Genomic DNA, 17,807 nt, shown 5'->3' with positions numbered 1-17,807 from the left:
AACATCATTCCTGACCACGCCATGTGTTAATCCTGGGTCAGTGTGTTAACAAGCATCACGTTACATCGTTAAAACAGCTCAGCACGACTGAAGCCACAGGCCGCACCTGTTCAGAGCAAAGACATCATCAGAGCTGTTCTGAGAGCACCGAGTTGTCAATAAAACACAGCAGGTGTAAAGCCTTCTATCTCCAAGCTAACAATGTTAGTATGGACCCTCAGTTTTAACCACTTTAAAGCCTATACGTCATTGACCGGAGTTCCCCAGGGGGCTATACTGTACTAGACCCCCTCTTGTCTTCCCTCTACTAAATATCTTCGCTGAAAATAGCTGATCTAAAAGCTCACGATGTCTCGCGATGCCATAGCTCGGTGCGTAGAGAGGCCGTCTGGGAAGGTCCCTCGTTCACACCCCAGCCATGCACAGTCTATGTGTCAAAGTGTCCCTAAGCGAGACACATAACCACTAACTGCTCCCGGAGCGCTGTATTAATAGCGCTCACTGCTCCTAATAATTAGGATGGGTACATGCAGAGACCACAAATCACACACAGCATGTGCAAATATACAGTGACAGAAAATACCCAGGAGTGGGGACCAAATTAATTAATTCTGTAGATCAGCCAAATGTTCGGCAGAATAGAGGCGCTAGCGTTCAAGTGGATAATTCTGAGAAACGAGGATGCGCGACAAGGAGAAGCTGAAGCAACTAAAACAACAGCTACTGTCTCCTCCAGGTGTTTACACTCTGTCTGAGTGTCCTTGCAAATGCCATTGTCATTGTGAACATGAATGACAATTAATGACACTCAGTGTGAAGGAGGCCTGATTGGATAGAACATGATGAGTCCTCTGGTTGCCCTACACCACGGTCAAACCCTGTGAGTATTAAAGTCATATTGTGTAACTTTTTCAATTAAACAAAAGTTACTTTCACTGGTATATTTTTCACAATAATCATTCCATATAAATGGAATGATTGACACCTTCTCTAAACGCTATTGAAAATTTATTTTTTCATGTATTTTAGCTTTCAAAAATATCCTCGGCCGCTAGAACCCTGCAGCATTCCTTTTTCAGCATTCCTTCTCTGTAGACAAACCATGCGGCAAGTTTCCGTCACTGGATATGAAGCGGAAATCACGAAAACGCTGCAGTGCTCATTAATGGCCTCTTTAGGAGGGTGTCAGTATTTCCCCTCCTGCTGTTTGCAGAAGACGATTCATGACATTAAACTCAATGGGTATTTATTTGACCAGACTTAACACTTGATTTTATAACATTTTCATAAATACTTATGCTTTCAGTCGCTAGTTTAGACCCATTTAGACCTGAGGCCGATTTTAAAAACGCTCTGACGGTCTAGGGCTTTCACCAACTAGTCGACTAGTCGACTAGTATAACCACTAGTCGACTCTGTTGGTACTAGTCGAATAGTTGAAGAAAAAAAGCTTTTTTTTTATTATTATTTGTTTTTATTTGTTTTAATGCCATAGTAATGGCCCGTCTTACTATTATTATTATCCTCCTGACTTTATTTTTTATCAAAAGGGGGTCAAAAGTATGCCCAATAAAAGCCTATTATTGGGCAATGGGGATCCTTGGAGACGCTGCTGTGGTGCTGTGCTGCTGTGCCAGAAGCGCTTCCCTTAAAACGCCATAAAAATAAGGGCAGGAGGATAATAATAATAGTAATATAGTAGTAGGATGGCATTAAAACAATGCCCCCCCCTAAAAAAAAAAAAAATTTAAATGTATTTTTTAATGTTAATTTCGACTAGTCGACTAGTCGACTACTAATTGGTCAAAACAGTCGACTCACACAAATCATTAGTTGTGAATGCCCTTTCTTTTTTTAATACAAAATAGAAGATTTTCTGAAAACTTAGGTGCCACCTAAGTTTTCAGAAAATCTTCTATTTTGTATTAAAAAAAGAAATTCTGTTGCTATATAAATAGTAACATCTAAAATGACAGATGCTTTCCTGGTTTTAAAGGTACAGCAACGTATAGGCTTTCCCGGTCTTAATGGGTTAAAATCTATCAATTATCATTATATGCGTTTTTGTAAATTATGGTCCCATTAATATTAAAATGATGATAATAGTAGTGTAAGCTTCTAGGGCTTCTACTGAGTGAAGACCCACCCTCTCTGCCTTTCCACCCAATAGCATTAGTTAGTTTCCGGTTGCTTTTTGGGACCGGAAATTCCAAGATAGTGGATTTGAAATCGCTGACATCGCTCCAACAGACTCCAAAAATGAATGCTACACAGTATGACATTAAATGAACCCTTCTAGTGTACAAATTGACTTGTAAGAGGTTTTTTTCTTCTTCTTCTTTTTTTACAATTTCAGAGCTCATATACCACTCAGCATTTTTCTGTGTAGGAAATGCACTTGAATGGTCTCCTGCTCTAAAGACTGCCCCCCACCCCCACCTTGCGGTTCTAATCACCAACAATCAATTTGTCGAGCAAACTTTAGCCTTTGTCGGTGTCACGCGAAACAACACCCACTGTAATATTCAATACATGTTATGGATTGCAGATTTAGGCCAACTATAGTAAACTATATTAAAACAATCCTTTATCAGATTCTCTGTGGGCTACATAGTCCTTTATAGAACAATTCCTACAAGCCAAAGAACCATTGGTACTAGTAAACACCCTTAGAATGCACAGTGTTCTTTACATGAAGAAAACCCATTCTCCCATCAGCTGATCACAGTATGTGGAGCTGGCATGCTCCACATTCCAAACAATGGAGCTCTATCTCTACTATACTGTTATTGAACACTATCTCGCTCTTTCTCTCTCTCTCTCTCCATGCACACAAAAGGCAAAAGTGTTGAGAACTCATGTTTGTGCACAGCGCCTGAGCATCTTATACCCCGGAAGCCATGGAGAGAGAGTGACACAGAGAGAAAGAGACACACAGAGAGATAGAGAGAGAGAGAGAGAGAGAGAGAGAGAGAGAGAGAGAGAGAGAGAGAGAGAGAGAGAGAGAGAGAGAGAGAGAGAGGCTCCATACCCAGAAGACGCAGGCCGCTGCTCTGTTTATTTCATGATGATCTGCATTAACAATTTATAAAAGCAGATACACAGAGTCTAATGTAGAATATGACTGAACTGGCTGACTGCCATGCATCACAGCACATTTTACCACTTTCAACCATGTCATTATAGGTGGAAACTCGCTAAAGTATTCTAAAATGTTCAAAATCTTTCCAAAATAATGGATCTACAAGCACACCGCGCTGTGACACGCTGTGAGCTTGCAAGTCGGCTGTTTTTGCGCACATCTTTTAAGTGGTTAACATCACGGAGGTATACTGAATGCAACCTCTCACAATCCTCCCGGCACAGACAACAGGATGCAGTACGTGTATTATTACAATCACAGAGAATGGTGCCATTGCCTAGGAACCTTTCCAGTGACAAACAGCAAACTAAGTACAGTATCTGTGTTGTTCGTTTTTTAAACTAAGTACAGTATCTGTGTTGTTCGTTCGTTGTTCACCCACATTAAAACAAAAACCTCATGCATACTGTAATAAGTCCTGTCCGTTCCATTAACATTTGGTTCAGTGTTTCCCAACATGGCATCCGGGCCCCAGGCCTTGTCTGTTTGGAGGTAGCCAAAACATGTTGCACGAAATCATAACTTGCTTTCAAACCCACTTTCGACCTGGCATCCCTATTTTGAGCATAACATTATGTAGTCAAAAATATTCAAAGAAATTTAAAAGGTTTTCCAGAAGTTTTTTTTAAAAAGCTGATTTACATGCTCACAATGCATCCCCAAGTGACGCGTTGTATACTGTAACTTCTTGAAATATTTCTCGTACAAGAAGTATACAGTATAGAGCGTGCGTGTATGTATGTCAGGTTTTGTCCAATATAAGAAGAGGGGGGGGCTGCAAGAAAAGAAGGTTGGGAACCAGTGACTTATAGCACATGTCATTGAGAGTATACTGGGTGGAATAACTACAAGTCTGGAGACTGGAGAGATTTGATTTGAGTGGCTTCTCGCCCTGAAGTGAATGGAAACTAACAGAATGCAGGGAGGCGTCAGTGTGATACTGATTTACTGATTACAACACTGAGTGGAACGGTCAGAGACTGACCTGTGGAAACAGAAACGCCACGAGAGGAGTAAATATACCAAGACTAGATGAAGAGGTGCCACTTTGGTTTATTTAAATAACAAACTCTAAAATCCCTTAAGTTTGCAGTTGTCTGTTTCAATAAGGCCCCAGCCCACAGAAGGCAGACGGTTATTTGGGGAATTTCCTAAGGCCACACACACACACACACACCCCCCCACACACACACACACGTAGTTGACCAACCACATATTTAGGCATTCAATCTGTACATACTTTACATGCACATATTTGAACATACAGTACACACACACCCAGACATACACATGTACACAGAGACGCACATACACGTGTCTACAAAGAAGATGTAAACAACGCATACACATGTACACAGAGACACACATGCATGCTCAGGAAACACACACATGTACACAGAGACACACATGCACGCTCAGGAAACACACACACATACACAGAGACAGTGAGTGATGGTAAACATGCCAGTGGAGCACCTGTTGACAAGTGGAAATTCTTGCCGAGTGCGTTTCTACCGGGGGTGTGAACTAAACCCAGACCTGGGCCACATGACAACACTGGGAACATACCTGTATATGACATGTCACCTACAGCAGTGATTCTCAAACTCTTTCATGTCAAGGACCCCCAAAATGATATGTATTTGGCCGCGGACCCCCATCTCAAGATATCTAGCTCCAGGGACCCCCCAGAAGTTTTCACAACTTTTCAAAAATAGCCAAAGTATAAAATATGGATAAAGGGGTTAAAATGAATGTGACGCTTTATTAACTAATTTCAAATTGTGGAAAAAAATCGAGAATCGTTTTTATCACGTTGGTCCCTGGCACAAATTCTATTCATATGGGGGTCCGCGGCCAAATACAGATCAATATGGGGGTCCATCACAGGAAAATGTTTAAGAACCACTGATCTATATGACATATCATATAGCCAGCATGTATATATTTATATGCTTATATCTCCCTCTAACCCTCAGGAAATGACCGATCCAAAGTATGTACACTACTCGGTACAGTAATATTTACTGTACTGAGCTGGCATGACGTCTTAATCAAATGATGAGTAAACAGACATGATTGAGTTTACTGCTGGTTGTCTGTCTGTGCATGTGCATTTGTATTTGTCTGTGTGTGTGTGTGTGTGTGTGTGTGTGTGTGTGTGTGTGTGTGTGTGTGTGTGTGTGTGTGTGTGTGTGTGTGTGTGTGTGTGTGTGTGTGTGTGTGTGTGTGTGTGTGTGTGTGTGTGTGTGTGTGTACTTTTATTACTGTACCTGTGAGGGCCAAATAAATAAATAATAAAAAAGTATATATATAATAAATAGAGAGAGTATGATAGCGGGGAGAGAGAGAGAGAGAGAGCATTGAACATTGCTTACACTTAGGGAAAGATTCAGGTTTGGGTTAGGCTTAGGAATAAGGCATTTGGAGGTTAGGCTTAGGGGTTGGACGCCTGATTTATATACATAGTTGTGCGCCGGTGTCGCGCACACAAAAGTAACAGATCTACAAGCTCATAACATAAACAACATACACAAATAAGTACAGACACACAAACACATGCAGTATAGACACACATGCACACAAATACGTACATAATTACACACAGACACAAACACATACAGACACAGTATACTGTACAGTACATGGACACAAAAATACACGCAGACAGAAATACAGTCACATAAATACATACTGTACAGACACACAAATAGACACAAAAACAAATACGGTACATGTAAACACAGACACAAATAAACACAGACAAAATACACAGAGACCCCCCCCCCCCCCCCCCGCCCGCCCGCCCCCCACTCACACGCACACAAACACACACTCACACACACGTTAAAAGCATCTATAAATCATGTCATTCTCTTACCCCCCATAAGCTCCAAATGTGAAACTCCTCTTTCTCTGAGGCATCCTGGTTCATGGAGAGCGCAAGTCCACTGACGCTTGTGTGTGTTTGAATGCATGTAGGCCTATGCTGTCTGTCTGTCCATGTGTGTCCGTGTGTGTGTGTGTGTGTGTGTGTGTGTGTGCGTTTGTGTCTGTCGGTCCACAGAGTTCCACTCCCATCTCCTCCCTCTTCACCACTAACACGCCTCCTCCACAAACAGGAGGAGGAATGAGAGGGAAGGGGGTGTGTGTGTGTGTGTGTGTGTGTGTGTGTGTGTGTGTGTGTGTGTGTGTGTGTGTGTGTGTGTGTGTGTGTGTGTGTGTGTGTGTGTGTGTGTGTGTGTGTGTGTGTGTACGTACAGTATGGGCTACATCCTCTCTCAGAGAGGCACAGAGAACACACTGGCAGTCTTTCAGCTCTTGACCTAAACATCAATGACATGTGCTGCTGCATGTCCAAGGCTGTGCACGCCAACACAAACCATATCGTCCTATCACCTTTATTTCAAATTGTATTTCATCACCGTCGGGTGGAAACTTTGTACTGTATGTCTAAAACCGTTGCTTTTCAGGAAATGGAAAACATAATCTGTGTTCCAGTGGCTCCAATGCAGTTATTTAGTCACAAATTAGTTGTTAATACTTTTCATTGGTTAAATATTTATAAAACCCACAAGATAGACTTGTGGGTTTCACTTTTACTTTTAAACGTTTTTCTAAAATAGCGGCAATAGCAGATCTACACTTGTGAGCTTATAAATCGACTAGATCGGCCATTGTCGCTAGTTTTACACAACACTGTTGAGTAGGGCATTCATTTATATATATAGTAAAGATATATATAAAGTATATATTAAGTATATTAAAAGAAAACGTAAAATGTTGAAATATGGAGGTACAAGATTTTGACCCGACAGCAGCGATTTGCTAATTGTACGAAACAAAAACAAGGATGTATTATTCTTTGTATTCTCTTTGTGTTGGCTGTCCAGTTCACTGAAACAGCAGTTCTCTGTGTGTCTGGACTTTATCACTGGAAGACAGCTGCTCAAACAAGCAGTTGACATCAGACAAACAGTTCATCCTTCTTCCCAAACTAATCACATAGCCAAGCTGCGGCTGGCGTTGCTTGCCGATAAGAACTGATCTACAAGCTTAACAATGCATTGCATCTCGACGTGTTGTTACTGTAGCTTGTGGATCAGCTTGTAGATCAGTTCTTGTGAGCAAGTGACACCATTGTACAATGCATAAATTAAAAGGTGCAATAGAATAGACAACATGCAGCCACAGCCACTAGATATCCACCTCTCAACACCTCTCTTTCATATGGTTTGTTTTTTATTCTCCAAGCTTTTCTTTAGGGAAAAAAGTATCTTTTTGGACCGGCCAAAATTATTGATGTGATTATTTCACAATTGGGGGGGGGGGGGGGGGATACTTATATTCCACACATTTTTAAAAGCTCTGTGGATGAATTATTTTCTTTACATTATTCGTTTTTTTACACGGTATACGACATATAAGCTTTAACGAGCAGCCATGTCTGCTGATGAGATGATCATGATGATGACCCAATAACATGACATCCTGTCCGTCTCATTAATTTCTGCTACATGTCTTCAAGGTCAAGGAGCTTTATTGTCATTCCATTACAGAACTAAATTTGTTACACAGGTCCTGGTCATGGCAGAGTACATGTACATCTGGCATACCCCAGATGTACTTAATGTCATTATTTAAAACCCATGTTGCTCTCACTCTATTGCTATACACTAGAAAGTGGTGTGCATATCTCCACCAGGCCGGGTTGCCAAGCCAGGGCTGTGTAAGTTGTGGGTTGCAGCCATCAGGACCCAAGGAAGCTACGGCGGGTAATAGCTGTTCTATGACATACAGTCCACGGCCCCTCTTGCAAGCTTTGGAAGCCAATTAAATGGAATATGACAAATCTGAATGATACATGTTGATCACATGACTCCAGAGATAAAGCGTATCGATTTGTGAGAGTTTTGGACAAAATCTGCAGGAGTAGTAGCAAAATATTAGATTTGAGAAAATGCTAAATGACGGAAATGAGTTAGTTAGGTGGAAATTGCCAGGGCCTGTAGTTGTGTCGTGGTCCAAGGAATCCAGGGAAATTTTGGGGTGGGTTGTCTTCCTTGGCCAGGCCTACTAGATGGGTGCGCAAAATGTTTGTGAGATTAGCTGTGCACAATGACACATGGTCAGGGGTGAAAATAAAATCTCTGTCCCTCTGCCTGGCAGAGATAATGAGAAGGTCATACTAGTGGCGGTGAATTGGCAGCATTGTGTCGGTGTCGGCAGATGGTTGAATAACAGGAGGATTGCAACCTAGATTCTAGAGGAACACTCACTTCCAAAACATTTGCACATGTTGAAGGCTAAATATGCTGAGGGCGGCAGGCAGCTATTTTCATGGTCCCTATGCAGCAGGAGGACAGAGGCATGTTGTTTTCAGTGGGAAACGCTGAATTTGTATTTCACAACAAGCAGTTCTACCATGAGTCAGGGATAAACGAAACCACGCCGATCCTGTCCCCACTGGGACAATGACGTCAAAATCACTTTTAACAGCCAAGCACTCATAGTAATTGAGCGAGCAAACGCTAAATCAATGCATCAAACAAACACAATGACTTTGATACAGTTTTTTTCTGAACACCATGCAGTTGATTGAAACACTTCAGCACAATGCCTGAGCCCTTGACATCTCTTGTGTTAGTACTACCGTAATGAACTGTAATGGTCCTGACTATGTAACAGTACAGTATAATGCATATCCTGGCTTTTCCCTTTAGTCCAAGACAAAATAAAACATGGCTGACGGATAGTCATACAGTAGGCCTTTGTAGACTGTTTCAATTGTTCATCTGATCAACACTTCTATAGAATTATTTAACCACATTAATGCCCTATGGCAAATAAATGCAGTTCTGCAAAGTGCCAACTTCGTATTTTGCGTTTGTCACATGAACACATGAATGCAATTGCAAACATGTATGTGATACCCCAAAAATGCAGGCCACTTTTTTTATACTGAGTCTTATCAACCATAAGAAATTAAAACCCTAGAAGTGACTAAACCGCAACATATTTTTGTCAATTAACCACATAGGCCCTATTCTATACTTTGTCGACAGTATGACACAGTGTCATACGAAAATAGCTCATCTACAAGCTCACGTGTTGCAAAGCATCATCAGGGACATTCACCACCCCAGCCGTAGTCTGTTCGCACCACTGTTGCATCCACGGCCAGACAAACGATACAGGAGCATCAGCAGCAAGACCTCCAGACTCCTGAACAGTTTTTATCTTGCAACTATCAGACTGCTGAATAAGAGCTATGCCTGGTGCCACTGCACAGACTGAACTAAACTGTGTTTTAAATGGAGTCCCTTTATATACATTCAAGACTCTATTTAATATGCACTTAAGTTACATACTGTAAATGAATTTTTACATATGATGCACTTTATTCTCCCCCTCTCCACTGTTTTCCGACGCTTATCTTTTAACTGCAATAACGGGCCTGCCCAATTAAGAATTTCACCCACCTTATTTGAAATGTAAATGTTATGCGTCAAACTGGCAATAAAGATTGATTCTGATTCTGCAACGCCATACATTGTGAGCTTGTAGAACTGCTATTTTTTTATATTCTGAAAAATGTGGAAAATGGTGGAAAATCTTTGCCTACAATCAAATGCACAAAAGGTTAATGATGATGACACTTAGTGAACTAATGATCTAATTATCACTAACCTTCGACTGCTTGATTGATCCCAAGATTACCCTTTCAGCCACGTGGCTATCCCGGCTTAACCTCACGCCTAATGATTCAATTAAGGTGAGCGGTGGCAGCACGTGCGAGGCGTTTGAACAGGCCGCAGCGCCGACAGAGGCGCTTAATCGCATCACTTCAGGAACAGGACTCAGTCCCAGGGGATCGCCAGCTCCGGCTGTGTTATTAAAACAGAGGAGGACGGACAGACGGACAGGAAGGCTCTCACAAGGACAAAGGGAGCAGAGATCCCTCTGTGATAGCAGCTCCTTCTTCAGTATGCCGGAGACAAACGAACTGGACACAACACGAGACAGTCTCGTCTCGTGTTGGTCAGTCTATCCACACGGCTCATAGCTGACCATTGGCAAGTTCCCTACAATGACAATTTTTTCCCCAGTTCAGGTTAAAAACTACAGAAGAATAAGAACCTAGCGGGCTAGTAAGCAAGGCAGCCGCACCTAATCAAATTAATAATGGGTGTGTTAGATTCAGGTGTGCCCATAGCCTTGGGTGTGCCAATGTGCAAGCATAAACACAGTTGTCAACAGTATTGCCCAATGCACATTAACAGATCTAAATCTAACACACACACACACACACACACACACACACACACACACACACACACACACACACACACACACACACACACACACACACACACACACACACACACACACACACACACACACACACACACACACACACACACACACACACACACACACACACACACACACACACACACACACAATTTGATTAGCTGCAGCTGCGTTGCTTACATCATGGTGTACTATGAGGTCAGTCTTATGCAGACTGCCCCGTTTTTACCCTGCCGTAGTTTTTAACCTGAACTGGAAAACTAACTACAACACCAGCCTAGGGTTTCATCCCCCTTTAAGGGGGTCTATTTTTTCTGCAGGCCTTTTTTCCTGCAGGAGACCTCGAGTGCAATGGCCCACAGAGACTGGGGTGAAACATAAGGGAGGGGGTGATGGGGGAGGTCAGCGACCTCCACTTCCAAGAGCAGGAAATTTGCTCCTGTTGAATAAATCAGCTGCCCGTCAGCACAGGAGACTGATGAAACGGCTCGTTTTGAGTACAGGGATTTGTTATTAACGGCATTAATCGTTTCAATTATTATTATAATTTCCCCTGAGCTGGGGTTTAATCTATTTAAGGATGACCAAATGCCATAAATCAGTGGTTCTCGACCTTTCTTGAGCTCTGGACCACTAGCATATTTAGAACTATCCCCAAGGACCACCCAACCCCACAACAATATATATTTAGTATAAGAAGGCATTAGGGAGTCATTTCGATAAAATGTAATTTAAATCTTTTTTTAACATAAATTATCTTAAAGCCGAATTTATACTTAGTTGTACGCTGGTGTCGTGCACTGAAAAAAGACTTTCAGAACGTGTAGCAGCATGACGTGTTGTGAGCTTGTAGTACAAACAAAAGTATATCAAGCATTATTTCATTGCAAGCTTTTTTTCCCCCACTCTACTTAGTTGAAAATGTGTCTTACATTTTATGTACAAATAACATAATATTATTGATATATGTTTTGAAACATTTTAACACGTTTTCCCATGGACCACTTGCAATTATTCCGTGGGCCACAAGTGGTCCGTGGACTACTGGTTGAGAAACATAAATGCCACAAATTTGTCCCCAGCAAAATAATCAAAATCAGCTGAGCTTGTAGATCTGCCTTTGTTATCTTTTAAATCTTGTACGGGGGGGGGTCCCTGGCACAAAATATTTTTAGATGGGGGTCCGCAGCCAAATGCATATGAATTTGGAGGTCCTTGATATGAAAATATTTGCACACTGCCATAAATCAACTCAGTTCTCAACAAACACAGTTGAAGAGCAAACCGGGAACTAAGTTCCACTGCATTAATAGATCATGTACACTTTTAATCCAACAGACAACGCAGTAAAATAATTCAGACAGAATCATACATTATTCAACACCCTCGTGAAGCCTACGTTCTCCCCGCGTGACAGAGATGTTGTTGAATCACACCGGGTTTGAAGCTGAAGGTTCCTTTCAACAGAGCGCTCCAGATTCCTTCCACAGTGTGAAATGGTGAAACCTCGGGGGGATTTTGCACTTGCCCTTTAGAGGAAGGAGGTTAATTATTCCCAAAATATTGACTCTAGTATCACGGCGAACACACTGTTGCCTATGGCTGGCGTGTGCATTCAAAATATTTTCCAGAAACTTCATAGAACAAGGCGTACACATGGCTGGGTTTATTTGCAGAATCTTGGCGGAGGGGGGGGTGTGACTGTACAGAACTATTTGCAGGGAGAGGATATGTGAATATTCAAAGGGGCATTGTGCTTTGAAGAGCGAAGCAATAAGGCGAGCCTTATCTCCGTGAGCATTTAATTTTCATTACGCTTTCATATTTCAGCGACTGGGGGGAGAGACTCTACTTATATATTTTTTTTAAATACAGTCGAGAGTAAGTACACACACACACACACACACACACACACACACACACACACACACACACACACACACACACACACACACACACACACACACACACACACACACACACACACACACACACACACACACACACCCCTTTCATAGGACCTCATTAGAAAGCCAGGATATAATGGCTGAAATAGCAGTAAAATAAGGTTGCTGTTCAGTCGACCCTTTAGAAGCCACTCTGATTAATGATTTATGTCCACTTCCCTCCACTCTGTCGTATGGTGTATAGGTTATTATGCCAATATGAATTATCTTGCACTCAGCTGCTTTTGTGCTTTCTCGCCCCGTATTGTCTCTGTGGGACTTGAATGTGAAACAGATATTTGAGAGCAGGAGGACATGAGAACAAATGAAATGCTTTAATTAGCGAGATGAGATGGCTCCTAGCTCAAGGCTCGACAGGAAAGCGATTAGGCATCAAACGGCGATTTGCTTTCAACCGTCTTCAGAACGCCCGAATTGGGGGGAATGACTCATCTTGTAATCTGGGGGCTTACTTATTCCACAATTATTAAAGGGGATTTCTTCAAAGTATCGCCCCGCTAATCAATGAATCATGTTGCACTGTCTTCTTCATTTCTTCAGACAATGACTCGCAGGGCCGTGTTGCGTGTGTGCGTGAAAGCTTTAGGGACACACTGCCTCTACTGCATTGATCGCTGTTCCACAGAAAGAATCTATTTCAGCTTTAATGGAACGTCAACGCCATGCTTTCTCCTCTCTCTCTGTGTTCTGGGCAGCTCCCTGATGGATGGAGGATGAGAGGGACTGTGTATACGCCACGCGATCGATAGACACCCAGCGCTGTGCTGACAGAGACCAACAGGACCCATCACACAACCTTTAAATCCCATAGAGTGACAGAGAAAGGTTGGAAAGGAGGGCCGGAGCAATACATCGATACTGTATCGACATCGTGACATGAGACTAGATATCGTCTGGGATTTCTGAATATCGCAATATGGCTTTGAGTTTCTTTCCCTGGTTTTAATAACTTAAGTCTTATTTTATACTTTAAAAAATGGTCAATAACAGCTAAGATAACCAATATATAACCAAGATAACCAATCTTCAAGCTTATAGATAGGCTTCTATTATTTTTTTTAATATATTTTTGGGGGATTTTCTGCCTTTATTGATAGTACACACTACAGTAGAGAGAGACGGGAAACGGGGAGAGAGACAAGGGAGTGACAGGCAGCAAAGGTCGTAGGGCTCGGGAATTGAAGCCACAGATAGGCTTCTATTTTTGACAATTTATTTGAATTAAAATAAGATTATATTATCATTACAATAGGATATTATATTGATATATTTTGATAAAGAGGTATTTGGACACAAATATCCTGATATCTGATTTAGTTCACATCGCCCAGGCCTAGCTGGAAAATAAGTGTAGATTTTTCAACTCAGCAATTTCAGCCATAACTATTCAAAAGAGGTATGACTATATGAACTACTGCACATGTCCTGTGCTATCTACAGTTAGTCCATATGAGTGTACAGTATGTGTCCATAGTGTGAGTGATGATGAGGGACGAGGCAGAGTAACAGTGACCTCTACTGGACCACTTCATGTTTGATGTACCTCGTTCAAGCTGCCAACATTACCCCCCCCCCCCAAAAAAAAGAGGTGCAAACCAATAGGTACTGTGTATAGTCACATGACACACACACACACACACACACACACACACACACACACACACACACACACACACACACACACACACACACACACACACACACACACACACACACACACACACACACACACACACACACACACACACACACACACACACACACACACACACACACACACACACACACACACACACACACAATAATGCCTTCCATTAAAATAAACCATTTCTCATCTCATTGTAGGTGTGTGACTGTGTGAGTGGCTGTACAGTAACCCCAGGTTCCCTATTCTGCAAAAATAGCAGATCTACAACGCAACGATGTCTTGTAGATCGGCTATTTTTAGCAAATAGATTTGCGAGAAGAGAAGAGAAGAGAAGAGAAGAGAAGAGAAGAGAAGAGAAGAGAAGAGAAGAGAAGAGAAGAGAAGAGAAGAGAAGAGAAGAGAAGAGAATCGAGGTGGGGAGAGAAGAGGAGAGATGAGAGGAGTACTCAAATACAGTGACCAGAATGCATTACCATTACAATCTATGAATCGCACATCAAGGTATGCTACAGCATATCTCAGCTCTCCAAGGTGAACACAGTAAGGTCACCGAATGGAGATAACATATGACTATTCTGAGCTGTGATTTATCATCAGTATGTCATGAACAGTACTGAGGCACTGAGTCATGAATGACCCTCTGTGCCCACAGGTAGAGATGCCATAGATCAGGGGTTGGGGGGTTGACCCCAATGCATTACATTTCAATGCATCGTGAGCTTCGACAAGAGCATGGCCAACGACATGGAAATAATGTTATAACTATGACATTTCAGTTAATTTCATCGAGCCGTTTCTATACAGATGATTCTATTCAGCAGTAAAACTGGAGGGTGCGGTTGCTGTACTGTTTATACTGTTGACTCTGCAAGCGTTATCGGTGTATTTCTGTGGCTTTTGATTGCATGATCTTTTGTGTGCGTTTACGTTTGCTTACGTATTTCTCTGGATTCTATAATGTGTGATGTTTGTTTTTCCTCTGATTGTATCTCACAGTAGTTCTCTCACTCTGTATCTGTACCTTGACTGCTGTGCTGCCTCTAGCGCCTGAATTTCCCCTGCGGAATCAATAATCTACAGTATCTATCTCTACATCTTTGCCAAATGTTCGCCCCCAGAATAATGCATCAATCTTTACCGAGACAAATTTCTGAAATATGCAAACTGGCATTGGGGTGTTTGTCACTGTGCATTTCACATACATGAAATTCATCCTCTGTATTTAACCCATCCTAACTATTAGTAGTTAGTAGGCGCTATTAACACAGTACCCGTGAAGCAGTTTGGGGTTTAAGCTTCTTGCTCAGGTACACTTTGACACGTACTGTATACTGGGTGGACCAAGGGGCGGACCGGGGACCTTATGATTCCCTGATGGTCTCTCTACCCACTCAGCAATGGCCGCCCCCTCATTCAGCTATGGCCCCTTCAATTCTGATCCATCTGATCAAGCAAAATGGTTCGTTCTGTTCACATTCAATCAGTGAAGTAGACTAGTTGATTCAGATGATGAGCGCCGATTGTGGTCAGATGCGGCATTTCCAATTTGAGCATCCCTTCATCTGAGAGTGCCACATTAGATTATAGAATTCTCCAAAGTTCCTCAAGTAGGTAACCTAATTCCCAAAACAAATTGATGATGGCTTCATCATGCAGTTTGATGTCTGGCCACCGGTGAAATCCAACTCTTTTTATTCCCGAAAACAGGAAACGGGCAAAACATATCGCTGCCGGTAATCCTATTTCAACATCTATGAATAGCCCAGTTTGTACAAATACAGCTAAATGTCTTCTAGGTTTTTCTTTTGCTTAAACACTATATTTAACATCCTCCAACACCTGTTAACCACGGGAATCCTAGTGTTCCTATTCTGGGACAAACTTTAGGCGACGCAACAAGGCGCGTTGTGAGCTTATAGATCGTCTTTTTGGGGGCGAGGAGATATGGTGTAGAGGGGAGAAACAGGAGCAGACCAAGTACAGAGTTCAAGTGGGTAATAACATTCTACTGCAGCAGCAGTGCAGTACTTTTTTTCCATTCACCTGGAGCGCTTTTCAGATCTGGACGTTGAATATTGTCATGCATCACTGCTCCCCTAAACAGCAAAGCCTTTTATCTCTTTTCTGTGTAAATAGTTTTCTTATCATCAAGACCACACTACAAGACATGTACAGCATATAGACCATACCAACCACTACATAACATAAATAGATACCCCCCCCGCCCTCTCCTGACCTATTTATTTCTGCTGAATCCACAGCTGTAGATAACCATTAGTCATAATACATACAGCGTGAGCGTACTGCGTACTTTATCATGAATGCCACGTGCACGCCATGCATGTGGAAACATAACAAGGCTGTACTGCACTGTGAGGGAGGCACACATGTTATTTAACTGTAGACCAGCGGTTCTCAAAGTGGGGTCCGAGGTCATTGAGGTGGTTCCATGGGGGTCCCCACTCCCCCAGCTAAATGATTGATAGTTGGGAACCAAATGGCCACCTACAGGTCTGAAACGCTTAGAGTATACAAATGAAACCAAATGGACCTGTAAGGGATCATTTTGTTCCATTTGGGGGCATTTGCCCACCCTATTGGCCAGCCTAGCTCGGATATATTTGGCAAACAGATGATTTTTACTTCCTTCTATTTATTGTGTTCTCGTATGGATTTGCTTTTGGCATTACTGTAAATAGATGGTGGGGTTTTTTCTCTCTCATGGCAAGATCTTGCCCCCCTGCTGGCAGAGGCTGAAATCGCCTTTTGACTAAGGGCTGATCTAATATGATTAAATATGTAACAAATACCAGAAGAGGAGATCACATTAGTCCAGTACTGGCGACACTGCACTGGTTACCTATATCTTTTAGAATTGATTTTAAATCCCTTTCATTTGTTTACAAAGCACTTAACAACCTGACACCCTCTTATATTACAGATTCTATTACCTTCGATGTTCCAACCAAAACACTCACTTAGGTCTTCCTCAGCTCTCCTTTTAAATGTTCCCAAAGTACTTCATAAAAACACTGGGGAGACCGCCTTCTGATTCTATGGCCCCAAGTTGTGGAATACCCTACCACTTGAACTCAGAACGGCGAGCTCTCTTGGTGTTTTTAAGAGTAAGTAATTTTTTCTTTAATGTGGCATTTAATTTAATTAATCTTATGCTTTTATTCTTTATTCTTATTTTCTATTCATTTGATTAATCTATATTACTTCGCCCTACTTTGTCTTCCTCAAAGCTTAAACTGTGCTGTTTAGTTATGTCTCTGTTTGTCCATTTTGTTTTTTATTCTGGCATTCTTTGTTATTTGAATGTGAAGACTTTGGGCTGCATTTTTGCGAACGCGGGAGGAGGCGCGGCGAAGCCGCGCCTCCGACCAAGTGGAGCTTACTATATCATCGTGCTTGCGGTGTGTGTGTGTGTGTCCCATATTTATGGTCTCTTTCCGTCTGTGTTCACGCTCTCATTCTCTCATTGGCTCGCCGGCGAGAGATTGTGCCTGATCCCATTGGTTCACCGATCTGTCCGTCAACCCCCGCCCCGTTAACACAACATTACGAGCGACGCCCACTGCACTCTGGTTGGTTGCGAAATGAAACACTTCCTCATACCGAGTACACCGACCCGCTGGGCCAGGCTTTTATTTTTTAGCAAAACTAAGCAATAAAAGCCTGGAGATCGAGGCGAATCTGCGTTCGCCTCCAGCGTTCGCGCGTCTTACTTGTA

The 17,807-nt window shown here is 42.2% G+C and overlaps 1 pseudogene across 1 annotated transcript in view; it reads right to left on the bottom strand.

The window, feature by feature from the left end:
- Positions 1-6,144, bottom strand: part of LOC308097273 (rap1 GTPase-activating protein 1-like) — a 70,595-nt pseudogene extending 64,451 nt beyond the window's left edge. The window contains exon 1 of the transcript XR_013935131.1: positions 6,024-6,144. The product of XR_013935131.1 is annotated as a rap1 GTPase-activating protein 1-like (transcript). The remainder of the gene's footprint in view (positions 1-6,023) is intronic.
- Between the last annotated feature and the right edge of the window lie 11,663 nt (positions 6,145-17,807).

Source organism: Gymnoscopelus braueri (genome assembly GCF_963280865.1).
Source record: "Gymnoscopelus braueri genome assembly, chromosome: 12".
Lineage (NCBI taxonomy): Eukaryota > Metazoa > Chordata > Actinopteri > Myctophiformes > Myctophidae > Gymnoscopelus > Gymnoscopelus braueri.
The sequence above is the reverse complement of the archived record's forward strand: the minus strand, read 5'-3'. Positions and strand labels throughout refer to the sequence as shown.